This window comes from Pinus tabuliformis, chromosome 2_1 (genome assembly GCF_031772625.1).
Source record: "Pinus tabuliformis cultivar Carrire ecotype Pingquan chromosome 2_1, CPIR1, whole genome shotgun sequence".
In the NCBI taxonomy this organism is placed as follows: Eukaryota; Viridiplantae; Streptophyta; class Pinopsida; order Pinales; family Pinaceae; genus Pinus; species Pinus tabuliformis.
Genome location: NC_142299.1, coordinates 689260317 through 689278329, shown reverse-complemented (window position 1 = coordinate 689278329; position 18013 = coordinate 689260317).

The following is an 18013-nucleotide window of genomic DNA, read 5'->3' as shown; positions in this document are numbered from 1 at the left end:
TCATCCAAAGACTCAATAACAACTCTAGTAAAGTTTATAGATGTGAAGAACTTCTGAGAAAACCAATCGCTTAATGATAATTGAGTGAGGAATATGTCGAAGGATTCAATCTTGCATTCAGTCATAAAAAGGAAGTTGTGGTATCCATCATGTTGCGAAAAAACCGACTCCAACCATGATGTGAAAGGAAGGTTAACTACGAAACCTATTTCTCACGTTGTAGTATTGTTCCCTCTTGAATTCCAACATGTATCTGGCTGCTTAGATCCACAAAACTCATGCCAGGTAAACTCTGCATGATACGATTGTGACGTACGAGCTTGACACACACTCTAGTTTCCCTCTAAAAGAGGGTAAGTCAAAATATTATGACAATCTTAACTGTAATTTGATCATACAATATTGAGGTATTGCATGGAATAAACAATATACTATCAATGCACTAATGAAGAACTCAAAATAAATGAATTTCTTATTGCTACAATGGCGCCTCTTGGAATTCTCGGATAAAGCACCTAACTTGCATCGAAAAAGCTTCCTAGAATAGTGTACCTTCTACCTAGAAGTGTGTCCCCACTCAAAATATAGAACCCTTCTCTATTGTGCACTTTTCTCAAAGATAAATCTATACATAAAATAGAACTAAGAAAAACACCTAAATTAAGAAAAGTGAGCATCTAAGTCAAACTATAAAATCATACTAAATATGGCTATATACAATATTGAGGTATTGCACGTAATAAACAATGTACTATCAATGCACTAATGAAGAACTCAAAATAAATGAATTTCTTAGTGCTACAACTCGGATAAAGCACCTAACCTGCATGGCAAAATCTTCCTAGAATAGAGTACCTCCTACCTAGAAGTGTGTCCCCTACTCAAAATATAGAACCCTTCTCTACTATGCATTTTTCTTAAAGATAAATCAATGCATAAAACAGAACCAAGAAAAACACCTAAATTAAGAAAAGTGAGCATCTAAGTCAAACTATAAAAGAATACTAAATATGCCTAAAATCGATGCACTTCTTTCATTGCTACTACAACCTCATAGGAAAACTATAATCTACAACATGTATCCCAAGGCTGCATGCAACTACTAAAGGTGCAAACTGAAAGTATCTACTAAGATGAAGTATTGTTGAAGGAGAAACACCTTCAAAATAACAGATAGAGTCTAATGTGCATTAAACCCATATGCGCACAGGCCAAGGTTGCTACTAGGTACACTTCTCCCCTAAATGGAAACTACAATGTATTGCTGCTCTAATGAAGGAGAAACATCTTCAGAGAAACACGGATAAAACTATAACATATATTGTCACTGTGGTATCGGTTGTACAAGTTCTCATCAATATAGGTAATAACTTCGATAATTGAAAAACCAAAAGGTGAGCTACATAGATCATTTGAAATGATAGATTTGGGCATACTTTATTATTTTTTAGGAGTGTTAATATAGAAAATGCAAGGTAGCATGTTGCATCTTTATGTCACAGACCAAGGATGTGAATAAATACAGAAAAGATTAAATAGCATGGTACAAGTCGATTGCAGGTTCTTTCGAAACAAGAATGGAGTTCTCCTTGTGCAGATTTTAATCTATTGGGTATAGATTTCAATAAGAAATTTATAGTTATGGGGTTGGAATTGTCTCACGATTCATGGCAAGTCCCAAAGTTGTTCACTAGAAATAAGTAGAGCGAGTTGTCAAGTTTATGAATGGCAACACCCTATTCACAGGTAGATAACTTCAAAGTAGCCGAGCATATTATTTCTCCTCTCCTTGTACGTGTGTGCTTTGAAAAGCTAACCACCTCCGAAGACTCAAGAACAACTCTAGTAAAGTTTATAGGTGTGTAGCACTTCTGAGAAAACCCATCACTTAATGACAATTGAGCGATGAATATGTCGAAGGATTCAATCTTGCACTCACTCATAAAAAGGAAGTTGGGGTATCCAGCATCTTGCCAACAAACCAACTCTAACCATAATGTGAAATCCAAATTAACTGTGAAACCTCTTTCCCACTTTGTAGTATTGTTGCCTCTTGAATTCCAACATGTATCTTGCTACTTAGATCCACAAAACTTGTCCCTGGTAAACTTTGCATGATACAATTGTGATGTGCAAGCTTGGCACGCACTCTAGTTTCCCTCTAAAAGAGGGTAATTCAAAATATTATGACAGGCTTAACTGTAATTTGATCATACACTGTTGAGGTATTGTATGGAATAAACAATATACTATCAATGCACTAATGAAGAACTCAAAATAAACGAATTTCTGATTGCTACAATAGCGCCACTCTTGGAATTCTCCAAGGAGCCACTAATTTATACACGTTTGGAATATTTACTTGGTCTGCAGAAATATTAAGCAATGGTAGTGATCACTCTTTGCCCTCCCATGGAAGGTCTATATAGAGTCATAAATAAATTGATTTAAAAGTGAGATATATGACTAAAAAATAGGATTCTGACTCTTCAAATCTAATTTAGTGGCAAGGAAATATTCAACTATAAATGCTTGATCTTCTATAGTGTAAATTTCTAGATAAATGGTTAGCGTAAATCTGTCCATTGTCCACATATCCCAAAAAACCATGTATGTCTGGACTCTGGTTGTGTGTAAGAGAGGGGAGATCACATAAATAATCCATTATCAAAAGAAAAAGTTAAAGCACAACATTCTATGGAGATTTTTTTTTAAATTTTATTACATACATTAGAAAGTTTGAAAGGACATAACTGAAGCTTCCCTCTCCTTCCACACTTCATTAAATATGCCCCTTTCCCAATGCAGATGTGGCCTGCAGAATCACAATCAGCGAATAGAATATGAAAAGTAAGTTTAATGAATTAAAGTAGCTTTGTTATACCTCAAGCAAACGGACTATGAGAAATTGGATTCATTCTCTACAAAAGATGATATAGAAAGATCTAATTACATTTTTAAATGAAACAAAGGTAAATTGGATTCATGCTCTGCAATAGACGATATAATGTGATCTAATGACATTTTCAACTCAAACAAAGGTAAGTTGAGTAAGCTCAAACTCCAAAGTGATGGCATCCAACTTCTGAGTGGAAATTACTGTATATATATAGCTAGAGGCTATATCATAAAGATATTTGTTATATTTGAAGATAAAAAAATGAAAGGAATGTGAAATTTTGACCATCAACTATAAGTTCCTTTCAATGACTAGATCAAACCATAACACTGTTATCAAGATAATCAACTCACCCATTCTAGTACGCTTCTAGTAGTTTCATGATAAAACTCAAACTAAATGATGATGATGATGATGGTGGTGGTTAATGTGCACTAAGACCAAATTGGTCTATCGGACCTATAATTTTCTTAGTTCTTAATTGTCTGGATTCTTGTCTTTCTTGGCGAGATTGGTGTTTAGCTCTTTTTTTTTCTCTACGGTCTTCCAACTTCCTTTATCTTGCATCTCCTTCATCTCTTCTAGTTCGTGGGACATTGGTGTCTTAGATTCGCGATTTGTTGTGTTCGTCCTTTTGAAGATAGTCGGAGAAGAAGTTTGGTTCTTGGGACATTGGTGTCTTAACTTAAAACAACATAAATTAACCAACAATATGTCTGAGGTTGGTTACCTAAGGATTATATCATACTAAATTACATTTTTCATCTAACATTGAAAATGACTGTGAAAGAAATGAAGACAAATCAGTGATTATGATGGATGCATGTGATGAAATAAAATAAAAAAAGACCTTTCTTCTTGCTACTAATGAGCTTTCTAGGGGATTCCTGGATGAAGTTGATCCTGATCTGCTTTCTAAAATCAAAGAGACACTTTCTAGCTACTCTGATTTGACGGACAACAACCCTAATGCTTATGAAAATGAATATGGAAAGCAATAAGAATCGATGAACCTAGTCTTGAAGAAGGTGTCTCAAAGTATAATATGGATATTATTTTAAATTTCTACAGCTAGCAGAGGGTTTTCCCTAGAAAATTTTGTTTTTTTTTTTTTTCTGCTATAGTGTGACTGTGTTTTATTTCTGTTCTATTCCACTACAAATTGGTAGAGATATTTTTTGTCTTCATGCAACAATTAGTTTCAGATTTATTCATTCAAGCAGTAGCAGAATTTCAAGGAAATTCTACACAAGGGGAAATTAATCTATAAAATTCACAACTAAATCTTCATCCAAAGTGTTTAGGTTACTAGCAAGTGGTATCACATCATATCTCAACATTGCAAGGCATAAATAATACTATTCAATAATCTTGATACTTGAGATACAAAAATCTTCCCAGGTTATGCAAGAAAGAAAACTGCTAATTTTTAGTTCTAATTCTATCCAACCAGAACAAAATTATGTCATTTTCAACACCCTCTAGTCAAAGTTATTCCTGGCCTCATTCAACTCAATTAAGAATATGTCAATCTCGTTGAAATTTCTTCTTCATTTCATGCTTCTAAGTTATATATTTATGCAAACCAATATATCATTTATGTTAAGTGGTTATTCATTAAAAATTGTTTAGTCCGTCTAGCGCATCTACCTAATTTTCTGATCAGTTTCTGAGAAGACTCTATCAAACATTTGCAGTAGAAAATAGAAGACTATTATAGCACCTAGTGTTATAAAGCTCTAATTTGGAAGAAGTATTTTGGGTTGTTTCCCTAAAAATTTTACAAAATTTTCAATCCCAAAGCCATTTCAGGGAGAATTTTAGTCAGGGAGAAATTTAGTATTATTTTTGGAAAATTGGAATGCAACTAAAAGAAATTCTTCTCGTTTGCTCAAAATATTCCAGCACCAAATATGAGTGAATTCACAGAACTTAAGATTTGGAAATAATGAAATTTCACTTCGCTTTTCTAGGACCATATAGATTGAATTCACAAAACCTGAGATTTGTATTCTGGAAACACTTAAATTTCACCTCATTTATTAGGATTGGAAGTTCCCTAAGATACAAACATGTAGCATTAAGGATCTACTTTTCTTGTTTAAGGACAATGTTCAGTTTATAAATAGTGATACAAGAATCCTTGTATACATGCCTGACACAGTTCTTTGGTCACAACTAATGAAACTGAACTCCATCAATACATAACAGACAAGGTAGAATGTAAGAGAGCATCTATTTTTCAACTCCATCAATACATAATAGACAAGGTAGAATGTAAGAGAGCATCTATTTTTCAACTCCATCAATACATAACAGACAAGGTAGAATGTAAGAGAGCATCTATTTTTTCAACATATACTCCAAAAAAAATAAACATCTATACAATCATATAAAGTTGTCACCACACCAAAGAAGGAATTAAAAACCAAAATAAAAATAGGAACATGCTTGGATTGTTATGCTTACTCTAACAAAATGTTAAATAGGATGAATATGTTAATATGGAAAAGAGTGTAGTTGATTATGATTTATTGAGCCCAAGGGGTTAGCCCAACTGAATATCATTAATGTTACTGGGTATTTGGCTAGTTGTGTGCTCGGGGTGCCATGTTTGAAATCCCTTGGGTGAGGGGCACTAGTCAATGCCAATGGGTTTACCAAGGATGCCATCCATGAATGTGGGGAAACATCCATTGGGAATCCCAAGAGAGTTTTTCTTGGAAAGAATAAAAATAGGATTTCCTAAAGAGAAATTTTGAGATGCATACAATGCACACCCAGTAAAATCAACTCTATAGAGACAAACCATAAAAGAAGGAAAAATACATATTCTTTTACCTATGTTCCCTTTTTTTCCCTCTCGCCCTGTGAAAAGTGAAAATATGATACTTTTAAACTTAAAAGAAAGGATGAAAAAAATAGTGAATTTTGAACCAATCCTCCTTGTGTGGAAGAAGACTAAAAGTGGGGTGGAAATGCAACGAGGTTAGAAATGAAACATACATGGGCGCCATTAATGGATTGAAGAGGTAAAACCTTAACTCACAACTATCTTCAATCTCGTTTTCCCTCCCGCCCTATGAAAAGTGAAAATATGCTACTCTTAAACTTAAAAGCAAGGATGAAAAAAATAGTGAATTTTGAACTCGTAAACTTAAAAGCAAGGATGAAAAAAATATTGAATTTTGAACCAGAGATCTGAGGTGTGTGTACTCCTCCCTGTGTGGAATAAGACTAAAAGTGGGGTGTAAATGCAGTGAGGTTAGAAATGAAACATACCTGGGTGCCATTAATGGATTGAAGATCCAATGGTGGGGGATCTGAGGTGTGTGTACTCCTCCCTATGTGGAAGAAGACTAAAAGTGGGGAAATGAAACATACCTGGGTGCCATTAATGGATTGACAATCCAATGGTGGGGTTCGATATCAGTCTGCTACTGGTAAAACCTTAATTCACAACACCCTTCAATCTCATTTTCCCTCCCGCACTGTGAAAAGTGAAAATATGCTACTCTTAAACTTAAAAGAAAGGATGAAAAAAAATAGTGAATTTTCAACCAGTCCTCCTTGTGTGGAAGAAGACTAAAAGTGGGGTGGAAATGCAGCGAGGTTAGAAACGAAACATACTTGGGCACCATTAATGGATTGAAGATCCAATGGTGGGCTTTGATATTATTCTGCTACTCGTAAAACCTTAATTCAAAACTCTCTTCAATCTCGTTTTCCCTCCCGCCATGTGAAAAGTGAAAATATGCTACTCTTAAACTTAAAAGCAAGGTTGAAACAAATAGTGAATTTTTAACCAGATATATGAGGTGTGTGTACTCCTCCCTGTGTAGAATAAGAATAAAAGTGGTGTGTAAATGCAGCGAGGTTAGAAATGAAACATACCTAGGCACCTTTAATGGATTAAAGATCTAATGGTGGGGTTTGATATACAAATAGTGAATTTTTAACCAGATATATGAGGTGTGTGTACTCCTCCCTGTGTGGAATAAGAATAAAAGTGGGGTGTAAATGCAGCGAGGTTAGAAATGAAACATACCTAGGCACCTTTAATGGATTAAAGATCTAATGGCGGGGTTTGATATCAGTCTGCTACTGGTAAAACACCCTAATTCACAACTCTCTTCAATCTTGTTTTCCCTCTGCTACTGGTAAAACACCCTAATTCACAACTCTCTTCAATCTCATTTTCCCTCCCGCCCTGTGAAAAGTGAAAATATGCTACTAGTTTTCCCTCCCTCCGCCTCATGAAAAGTGAAAATTTAATTCACAACTCTCTTCAATCTTGTTTTCCCTCCCACCCACCCTATTAAAAGTGAAAATATACTACTTGTTTTAGAAAGTAAATGAATATTGGAATTAGGAGGGCTTTGTTACGTCAAAATTACAGCTGATTTTTTTTCAAAAATGTTAAAATTTCCCTCCCTAAAAAACAATAAATACAATATTTATAGAGTATAGAGTAGATGTGTAGGTGTAATGTCAGTATGTAAACAATTCTAAATATGGGCTTAGTTAAATAATAATAGTAATAATAATAATAAAAGTCAAAAGTATGGGGATGAGTGAAAAAATCTAAATGTTGGCTCAATTAATAATAAAAATAATAAAATTCAATTTGTTATATTTTGATTTTGTTATTAACTTGTGAATAGGTTTTGTTACAATATCATGAGCCAATACCATGGCTTATCAATACCTCAAGCCCAAAAACGATAACTTATTTCACAACCAAAATATTTTATAACAATTATTAACTTGTAAAAAATTGGTTTTGTTATAATACCATGGGCCAATACTATGACTTATCAATACCACATACTCTAAAAACATAACTTATTTCACAATCAAAATATTTTATAACAATATGAAAATATTCTTAACCATGGATATTCATTCTCACTTTACCATGGATATTATTAACTTGGAAATAGACTTTGTTACAATACCATGGGCCAATACCATGGATTATCAATATCACATGCCCAAAAAACATAACTTATTTCAAAATAAAAATATTTTATAAGAATATGACAGGATTATTAATCATGGATATTCACCCCCCATTTGTCATTGATATTATGAACTTGTGAATAGGCTTTGTTACAATAGCCTGGGCTAATACCATGGCTTATTAATACCACATGCCAAAAAATCATATCTTATTTCACAATCTAAATATTTTATAACAATATGACAAGATTCTTAACCATCGATATTCACCCCCGCTTTACCATGTATATTATTAACTTGTAAATAGGCTTTGTTACAATACCATGGGCCAATATCATGCCTTATCAATACCACATGCCCAAAAACCATAACTTATTTCGCAATAAAAATATTTTAATTTAATTTAATTTTATAACATTTTTTATTTGAAGCTAATAGGAAAAGGGTTGTAATTAGTTTTGAGATATATATAAACCCTCTATCCTCACAAATACTAAAATTATTCCCATATAAATTAAATTAAGGTTTTAATAAAATTAAAAATGAGAATACTTTTGTATTTAATGATGTGAAATTTATATAATACAAATATTAGTAAGAACCAACATAGATCTATCTTAACTAAGCATCCAAGGAATGATAGCAAGCAAAGTGAAGGAAAGAGAGGGGGAGGGAGATAGTGACAAAGATGGAGGGTGGAGAGAGAGAGAGAGAGAGAGAAAGAGAGAGTGAGAGAGTGATGGGGGGAGACAGAGAGAAGGAGGTAGGAAGAGAGAGAGGGGTGAGAGAGAAGAAGAGAATGGGGGAGAGAGATATGGAGTTGGAGGAGGAGAGAGAGAGATATGGAGTTGGAAGGGGAGAGAGAGGGAGGAAAGAACTAAGGCATAGGGAGATAGAGGTGGAGAGAGAGGGAGGAAATAACTAAGGCATAGGGAGATAGAGGTAGAGAGAGAGAGAGGGAGTGACAAGGGATAGATGGATAGAGAGAGAGGGAGAGAAGAGAGGAGGGGAGAGAGAGAATAGGTGGGGATAAAGATAGGGAGATAAGGGAAAGAGAGAGAGAGAGGGAGGCACAAAGATGGAGGGTGGAGAGAGAGAAAGTGACGAGGGGACATAGGGATGTGAGAGAGAAAGGGAGAGAGAGGACTAAGAGAGGGGAGAGAGAGATGAAATTAGAGGGGGAGAGAGAGGGAAGGAAGAAATACATAGAGGGAGAAAGGTAGATAGAGAGAGGGAGTGACAAGGGAGCGATGGAGAGAGGAGAGATGGAGGGAAGAGAAAGAGGCGGAGAGGAAAAGGGAGGGAGAGAGAGATAGATATGGAGAGAGAGTGTGTATGTTTTGGGGGTGAGATAGAGAGAGGGAATAAGAAAAAGACACATAGATACAAATATAGATATTATATAGTATTATATAACCAACCTAGATCCATCTTAACCTGGATCTATCAAGCACCAAAAAAAAGGTTTGCACATCGAGAGATTGGATCCCTCTCAGTGCTTGATAGATCCGGGTTAAGATGGATCTAGGTTGGCTTAATAAGTTTGTAGTTGTATTTGATAAACTAACACTTTTTTTTGGTTGTGTTTGAAAACAATTTTTCCATATTTGGTGTATTTATCATAATAATAATAATCTAATTTTAATTTAATTTTAAGCTTACCTTTTTTATGCAATGATTTTGTTGTTAGTTTATAGAGATAGACATGTTATACTTTTGGAATTTGAAAAGGAGACACGTGCTCTTAACTTGGTTGTATTGAAAACATTTGTGTAAGAAAGAAACATGCCCTCTTAACTTGGTTGTATTAAAAACATAAGTGTTCTTGTATACTAGATGGGTGAAAACAAGAGAGAGCATATGGTAAGTGGATTAAATAGTTAAAAACAAATGTTAGTTAAGGAGAAAGTTACAAAAATCTAACAAATAGGCTAGTGTTATGATATTACTATTTTGGGACATCTAAAGTTGAAGGTACATTTTATGGAGGTGTAGTCTAAGCCCTTGGGTGTAGGACACATATTATGGGTATCTTGGACTTGTGGTGTGTGTTAGTGGTGTCAACTAGTGGTGGAGTGTCCAACCAATGAGTAGGAAAAGTTTTTCATTTACAAGGTTGGCATCAATCAAGTATTCTCCCTCTCTACCAAACTCTAAGATGAGGAGTGTGCATAATGGACTTATTATTATAACAAATTGCAAATATTTGATTATCTTTAAGTTCAAGGGCATGAAGTGGTTGCCTCAATCTACAAATCTTTAAAGGAACTATGTGTTTTTCAATTAAACCCTTGTGGTCAAAGAGCTACAAAAGAGGAAGGCCTTATGGCTATTTTTAAGGGGTTGTAATGACCCTCGTCTTCTGGTAAATATGTAGATATGATGCTAATGGTCCTGATCTTAGTACATTCACATATATAATGTAAATATTTTCCTATCACCTTGCATTGTGTAAATATGATAAATATTTTGTGGTTACCCTAATGTACATGTTGAAGTTCCACTTACATGATTATGGGAAACACTTCTCAGTTATCCTTGTGTACATGAGGAAGATCATATTTACTCTATGCGATAAAATACCTAGTAATATTTTCACACTGAACACTATACAATAAAATTAACCCTAATATATTAGTGAAGAACAAGTAACTAGCTAGACTGTAGAAGGGTTTTTGGATTGACTATTAGTGAAACTCATTGCAGTTAGGTGCGCCAATGTGTGGTGAGTGTTGCTGAGTTCTAGGGAAACACAAGGGAGCACTAGGTCAAAATGCATGGAAATGAATAAATAAGTGTGTGACAGGGAGTGTCAATGAGTTCTAGGGAAACACAAGGGAGCACTAGGTCAAAATGCATGGAAATGAATAAATAAGTGTGTGATAGGGAGTGTCAATGAGTTCCAGGTGTGGTAAGAGGGGATTGACATGGTATGTTAAGCAACGCTAAGTCATTCTAGCGTGCCAGAGCAACATGCAACCAATATGTGCTAGGTTCCAAGGTGTGCCAAATAGTGCTAAAAATTGTTAGGGGGCGTTAGGGAAACACAAGGGAGCACTAGGTGAAAATAATGCATGCAAATGAATGATTAAGAGTTTGTGACAGGAAGTGTCAGTGATTTTAGGGTGTGCTAAGGAGGCAGTGACAAGATATGCTAGGTAGTGCTAAGGCATTCTAGAGGCCAGGGAAACATGACAAGATGTGCTAGGTGCTAAGGTGTTCCAATGCATGCCAAGGAGGGTTATGGAGTGTTAGGTAAAAACAAGGGAGCACTAGTTTCAAATGCATGGAAATGAATGAATAAGAGTGTGTGATAGGGATTATCAACGAATTCTAGGTGTGCTAAGGAGGGAGTGACAAGGTATGCTAGGTAGTTACAAGGAATGCTAGAGTGCCAGGGCTACATGCCTAGATGTGCCAAGTCCTAGGGTGTGCCAATATGTGTCAGGGAGTGCCATGAGAACACAAGGGAGAACTAGTTCAAATTGCATGGAAATGAATAGATAAGAGTGTGTGATAGGGAGTGTCAACAAGTTCCAATTATGTTAAGGAGGGAGTAACAAGGGTATATGCTAGACAGTGCCAAGGCATGCTAGAGTGTCAGGACATGTTAGGGAGTGGTAGGGTCTGCTAGGGAGTGGAAAATCGTGCCAAGGAATGCAGGGGATGATAATGTGTGCCATGTAGTGCCAATGGATTGTTATACGTGCTAGATGTTATGGCATGTGAAGATGTAAACTATGTTGCTTAGTTGTTTTATGGGCATTGTTGGATGTGAGCCTTGACTTGGTAACTTGTTAAGTGGGATGAGTTAATATTGGACATGAGAAGCCTAAGATGATTTATAGTCCATTAGGGGAACAAGGCATAGTCTAGTTGTAGTAAATGTAACATGGTAAAGTTGTTGTAGTCGAGGCAGGACTTGGTTGGGTTCTTAAGTCTAAAACAAAATAAGGGTAGTTATGAGGGAATGATAATTAAGGAGTGCCATGACATGCCAAGGAATGAAAAGGCGTGCTGAAATATGCAAGATAGTGTCAATGCATGTCAAGGAGTGTTTGGGAGTGTTAGGGAATCATAAGGGAGAACTAGGTCAAAGTGCATGGAAATGAATGAATAATATATTATGCCAGGGAGTGTCAGTGAATTCTAGGTGTCCCATGGACAAAGTGTGTTAGGAGAATTTCATATTAGGACTTGTAGGAGGAAAGCCTACAATTGTGATAAGAGGATGGAAAAATCAGTTTGAGACAAAGGGAGACTTTGGTCTAGGCACAACACTATTTTTTCAATGACTTAGTTGGGTTCCCAAGTCAGAAAAAAAGTAAGGTTATCTATGAGGGCATGAAAACTAGGGAGTGCCAAGGTGTGTAGGGAATTTCAAGAAGTGATAACACATGTTATAAAGTTCGAAGGAATGTTAGGCATGTCAAGACATGCCAAGTGCTAAGGCATGCCAATGTGTGCTAGGTTCTAGGATGTGGCGCCAACACATGCTAGGGATTGCCAAGGAAACACAAGGGAGGACTCGTTTCAATTACATGTAAATGAATGAATGTGCATGTGTGATAGGGAGTGTTAACAAGTTATAGGTGTGCTAAGGAGGGAGTGACAACGTATGATAATTAGTGCCAATAGACGATAGAGTGCTAGGAAATCCTACTAATATGTGACAAGTGCCATGGTGTGCCAATGTGTTCCAAGGAGTGTTAGGGAGTGTCAGGGAAACACAAGGGAGCACTAGGTCATAATGCATGGAAATGAAGGAATAAGAGTGTGTGGCATGGAGTGTTAGTGAGTTCCAAGTGTGTTAAGGAGGAGTTACAAGGCATGCTTGGAAATGCTAAGGAATGCTAGAGTTCTAGGGCGACATGCGGCCAAGATGTGCCAATGCGTGTAAGGAAGTGTTAGCTGGGAGCGCTAGGGAAACACAAGGGAGAACTATGTCAAAATGAATGGAAATGAACAAATAAGAGTTTTTGATTAGAAGTTTCAGTGAGTTCTAGGTGTGCTAAGGACAAATTGACAAGGTATGTTAGGCAGTGTTAAGGCATGCTAGAGGCTAGGGTGACATGCCAAGATATCATAGGTGCTAGGGTGTAACAACACGTGTTAATGAGTGATAAGGAGTGCTAGGGAAACACAAGGGAGAACTAGGTAAAAATTCATGGAAATGAATGAATAAGAGTTTGTGACCAAGAGTGTCAACAATGTCTAGTTGTGCTAAGGGGAGAGTGACAAGGTATACTATGTAGTGCCAAGGAATGCTAGAGTGTTAAGGCAGTAGGCAAAGATGTGTCAGGTGCTAGGGTGAGTTAGGGAGTGTTAGGGGGTGTCATGGAAACATAAGGAAGCACTAGTTCAAAATGCATGGAAATTAAGTAATAAGAGTGTGTGAGAGGGAGTTTCAATGAGTTCTAGGTGTGTTAAGGAGGAGTGACAAGGTTATATGATAGGCAATGCCAAGGTATGCTAAACTACCAAGGCATGTCAAGAAGTGCCACGATGTGCTAGGGAGTGTCAAAGCATGCAAAGGAATGTAGGGGATGTTAACGCATGCCACATAGTGCCAAGGCATTCTAAGACATTTCAGGTGCTATGGCATGTCAAGATGTAAATTGTGTTACTTAATTGTTTTATACCAAGGTTGTATGCGATGCACCTTGTCTTGGTAACTTGTTAAGTGGGATGAGTGAGATTGTACATGAGTACCCTAAGATGAGTTGCAAGTAGTTCTTAGGTGAACAAGGAATATGTTGAATTTCCATGACACATGAGAATCCGGGTTTGGCCTTAGAATTTTTTATGCGAACACACTCAAGTGCCACAACACATCTACTATGCAGAACGAAATCTACCATGAAAGAAAAAGTAATGGATTGAATGTGTTATTTTCCTATACCAATAGGTGTCATAATTGTTGAATGGATGAGGTCAAAACTGTAATATGTACATACCTTTGCTTGCTGCAAATGTTTTCCATATTCAAAAATCAAAAAATTAAAAAATGTAAAGAGGGTATGTCCTAAAAGAAAAATCAAAGGACAAAAGGAATGAAAAAAGGTCAAAAAGAAAATATGAAAAATGAACCCCAAGGAAAAAGAAAAATACCATTAAAGTGTGCAAGTCCAAATGCCACTGCTATTTTACTTTCTGTACAATAATGATTGTGTGCAACTTGTTATTTATGCCACAATCCATGGTAACCAAAAAATTTAATCTTGGTTATTCCATGTTTTCAATTTCATGCTTAGAGATAGAGAATAAAATCTGACCAAACTGTTTAATCTTGGCAAATAAGTAGATAGGTAGAGTAAATAAATAAGGAGCTCAATAGTTTAATCTGAGCCCTTGGATGTAATAAGGATAGATTTAGATAGATTTCTATTGCAAAAGAAAAGAAAAGTTTGATAAGGGTTTGCCAGCTTAAGTGCACCCTAATAAAGAGTAGAAAAAATGGTAGAATGAGTAGATGGGTAAGTAGTTGGATGGTTGTAGAATTATGATGAATTATTGGTTAAAATCATATTATTTACTTTCATCATCAAATTTCTTAAAGTGTGGATGACAATGGGACAGTTACAAAGTCAAGTGATTAATTTCCCCCATTCATTTTTCCTTTTCACTAATTTCCCACAAACAAAGATCAAAGTGCCTAAAACCTTAAGTTAAAGGGGCTCAGAGCATTTCTCTGACTTCTGGAGGGACCGGACCCTCGGCCCAATAACTTATAAGGGTTAATTACTTCAACCCCCTTACAAACATTCACTCCCTCCATAAACATTCATCTCACCTAAAAATCCCTTTTCCTAAGGTGAAATTACCATTCACCTAGGGAAAGTAATAAATCTTACTGAAAACCCCCTTTGTTTACATAGAAACCCCTAAAAGAACATTAATCCTAAGTTATAATGTGTAAATTTAAATGCACGAACCAATGTGTCAAGACATTATACTTAGCGCAATTTGTTCTCATTTCCATTTCATATTAACTTTAATTTTTATTATATTTAATTTCCGAAAATACACCCCTTTCCTGTATATTTAATTAAAAACCCATATGTTAAATATCCCGCCCCAATGGTTTGAAAAATAAACCATAATAATAAATAATTAAATGGATTAATTAGTCGAGTTGCGACTAATTAAGAGCCATAACCCTTCGCCTTACAAAAAAGGATTAATTGATCAAACCGTGATTAATTAATAACCTTCCTCCAATCACATCGCCCCCGATGTCATTAAGCCACCCTAACCCGCAATTCAAATCCCATTGGGCCCCTCCATTAACTCCCCAATCAAATCACACTCCCGATCACCATACGATCTGACCCCTTCAGATCTAACGACTATCGCTCATATCGGGCGGCCTCCGATGCCAACCTTTACCCGCCCGATGTGAGTGGTTTTATTGTTCACCCCACTGCTACGTGTCACCCGATAAATGGCATCGGGCGGACCTCTCCCAATACCGCCAAGTCTCCAAAAGTGGTGCGATAGATTCCGCTTACCACCTCCACTACACGACAAAACGTCACCTCCGTTAGTTGGCGCCAACTATCGTTTTCCATTATACCTGCCAAAATCATTGACTTTGTAGATAAATAAAAAGTACTCATTGTTTCCATTGTTTACCAAGAAAAGAACCTTCTATTCTCCATGCAAACACAAAGTATGCTTGAGTTGTCAACCTGCTACCAAAAGTTAACCTTCCACAGGCGTTGAAATCCAAACCACTGTGCAGACCTGTGTGCTTCTTGCAAACAGTTCACAACAACCATTTTACCGTTCAAACAACTGAAACCAGGTATTTATCCTATTTTCGACTGAGAAACCCTATTTTCGTGCCTAACCTGAGCTAAATTGCTTTAAAACTTAAGTAATTTAGTAAGCTAAGTTGTCTAATAGTCCTGAAACACTTTGAAATAGACCAATTGTGTCCAAATTCCCTGAAATCCTTTGCCCCCATCTTTGAATCCACAAGAACCAAAGATGGAAGTCCCAATTGCTTTGAATGTCATGCCAATTACTACTCCCCACAGAGATTTAGACCATCTTCCCCTGGATGACAAAGATTTTCAGTTTAAAGACCTCATCTTTGAAGAAACCCCTTTGAAATTGCATTGCAGACACTGAGATAACTACTTGAACCATGCAGATAAGATAGGCCTCTGGGAATCAAACCTGCCCAAGTATTAATTCCCCAGCGTTCAAGTCTTCCCGGAGATTGTTCACTATTGTCATGCAAATTATGACCCTATCATGAGAGCTGTAATGTCCCCAGATCAGAAAGTCCTATTCACTATCACTGCAGAATCCATAAATGAGATATTACAGTTACAACCTGGTGAAAACCTCATCCCCCTTACCATTGCTGACTTTCTTGATATATTCTCCAAGCTATCTAGTTCCAGAAGTACTCAAATCCTCCAGACTTTCATTTATGAAGAAAAAAACATGCCAAGGGACCCCCCTCCTTACATGTCCTACTTCTTTTTTGATCTTGGCAAAGACATCACATCAATGATATCGCGCATTTTAGGTTTTACCAGTAGTGAATATATAGATGATATCATTTTTTCCTACATGTCTATTTTTACCCCTAGCTGGCCTCCTGTAGTCAAATTTGATTATGCAAAATTCATCTCAAATAAGATGCATGATCAGTTTTTGAGGTTGGAGAATGAAAGAGTGTCCAAATATTCATCAGTTTTGTACCATTTGTTTCTTTACTATCAGACTGATAAGTTTCCCTTCTCTGTCCAAAAACTTGATACCAAAGAGAATCCTAGATCTGTCATCTTCTGGACTCCTCTGTTCCACAAATATAACTCTCCCTACCGAAATGCAGATTTCATTGACCTATTTGTACACCCAGTGGCTACCATGTTGCTAGGAAGCCCTCCTCCTAGGATCAGTGCAGACATCAAGAGGGTCTTGCAATTGTCAAAGCAATACAAAGTAGGGGATTGGTACTTGTACCAAAACCATACAGAGATCAGAATCTATGGATGTGAGTTGCCACCTTACAAAATGCCAAGGTATCTCCCCATGAGATTATTTTCTCTAGAGTACTACAGGCAAATGATCAATTCTGATGAGATTCATTTTGTTAAAACCAAGAAGAAGGCCCAACAAAGAATCAAATATCATCTTGGACCATTCATTTGTAACAGTAGAGAAGTCGGAAAGGAGGCAGATGAAATCCTCCAAAGGTTGAGATTAAAACAAAGTTTCATATGGACCTATGATCCCCACAGCTTTATTTGTAATAGGAGGTAGAAAAATAAGCTATCTCCTTACATCCACCATAGGATCCCAGAAATTGAACAGTATGCCAATCAATCTAAATGGATGGAAAACACATTAGTAGATCAAGATAGTACACAGGTTGTAGTTGACAATGTATTGATGGATTTAGAAAGGAGGCTTGATAAAGATTTATTTGTACAGGTGCCTGGAGAAACTCAATCTCAAAGGCAGTCACAGGAACATAGTGGACAAACTTCAGAGTAAGCAGGGCCATCAGGCCAACCAGGATCATCAGAGCAGGCAGAAGATTCAGAGCTACCTGAGATTTCAGAAGATCTCAATCAAATAGAACATAATATGAGCAATCCCCCCATTTTGCAGACTCCTCTAAATGAGGAGAGAAATCCAGAAAGAGACAGAGAGGAGGCCACTCCTTCCACCATACCTGTTAATCAAACCTATGCTAAGAGGCAAAGGTTAAATCCATTTTCTGAATATACTGAGGAAACAACAGGCAACACAGTGGCAGAAAGAACTGATAGTGAGCATACTATCCCTTCAGGATGTTCACCATCTACCTCACAGTTCCAGGTATTAGAAAGGCAACAGAGCACAAAGGTATCTTCCTTCAGGGCTCCCATAGGACAGAGCCTAGATATTAAAGAAAAATACAAAGAAATCAAAGGAAGGAATGAAAAATTAAAACTGCAAAGCTATGCGCATTATTTAAAGATGGACCCAACAAACCAGACAAGGTTGATGTCAGACTTTGACATAAAGGAAAGCAAGATGCAGATGAGCTTTCTTAAGCCAACTGTGCAACAACCAAGATCAATGGCTGACTATTTGAAAATTGATTTTGAAGTTTTGGCAAAGGATATTCACCCAATTGATCAAATA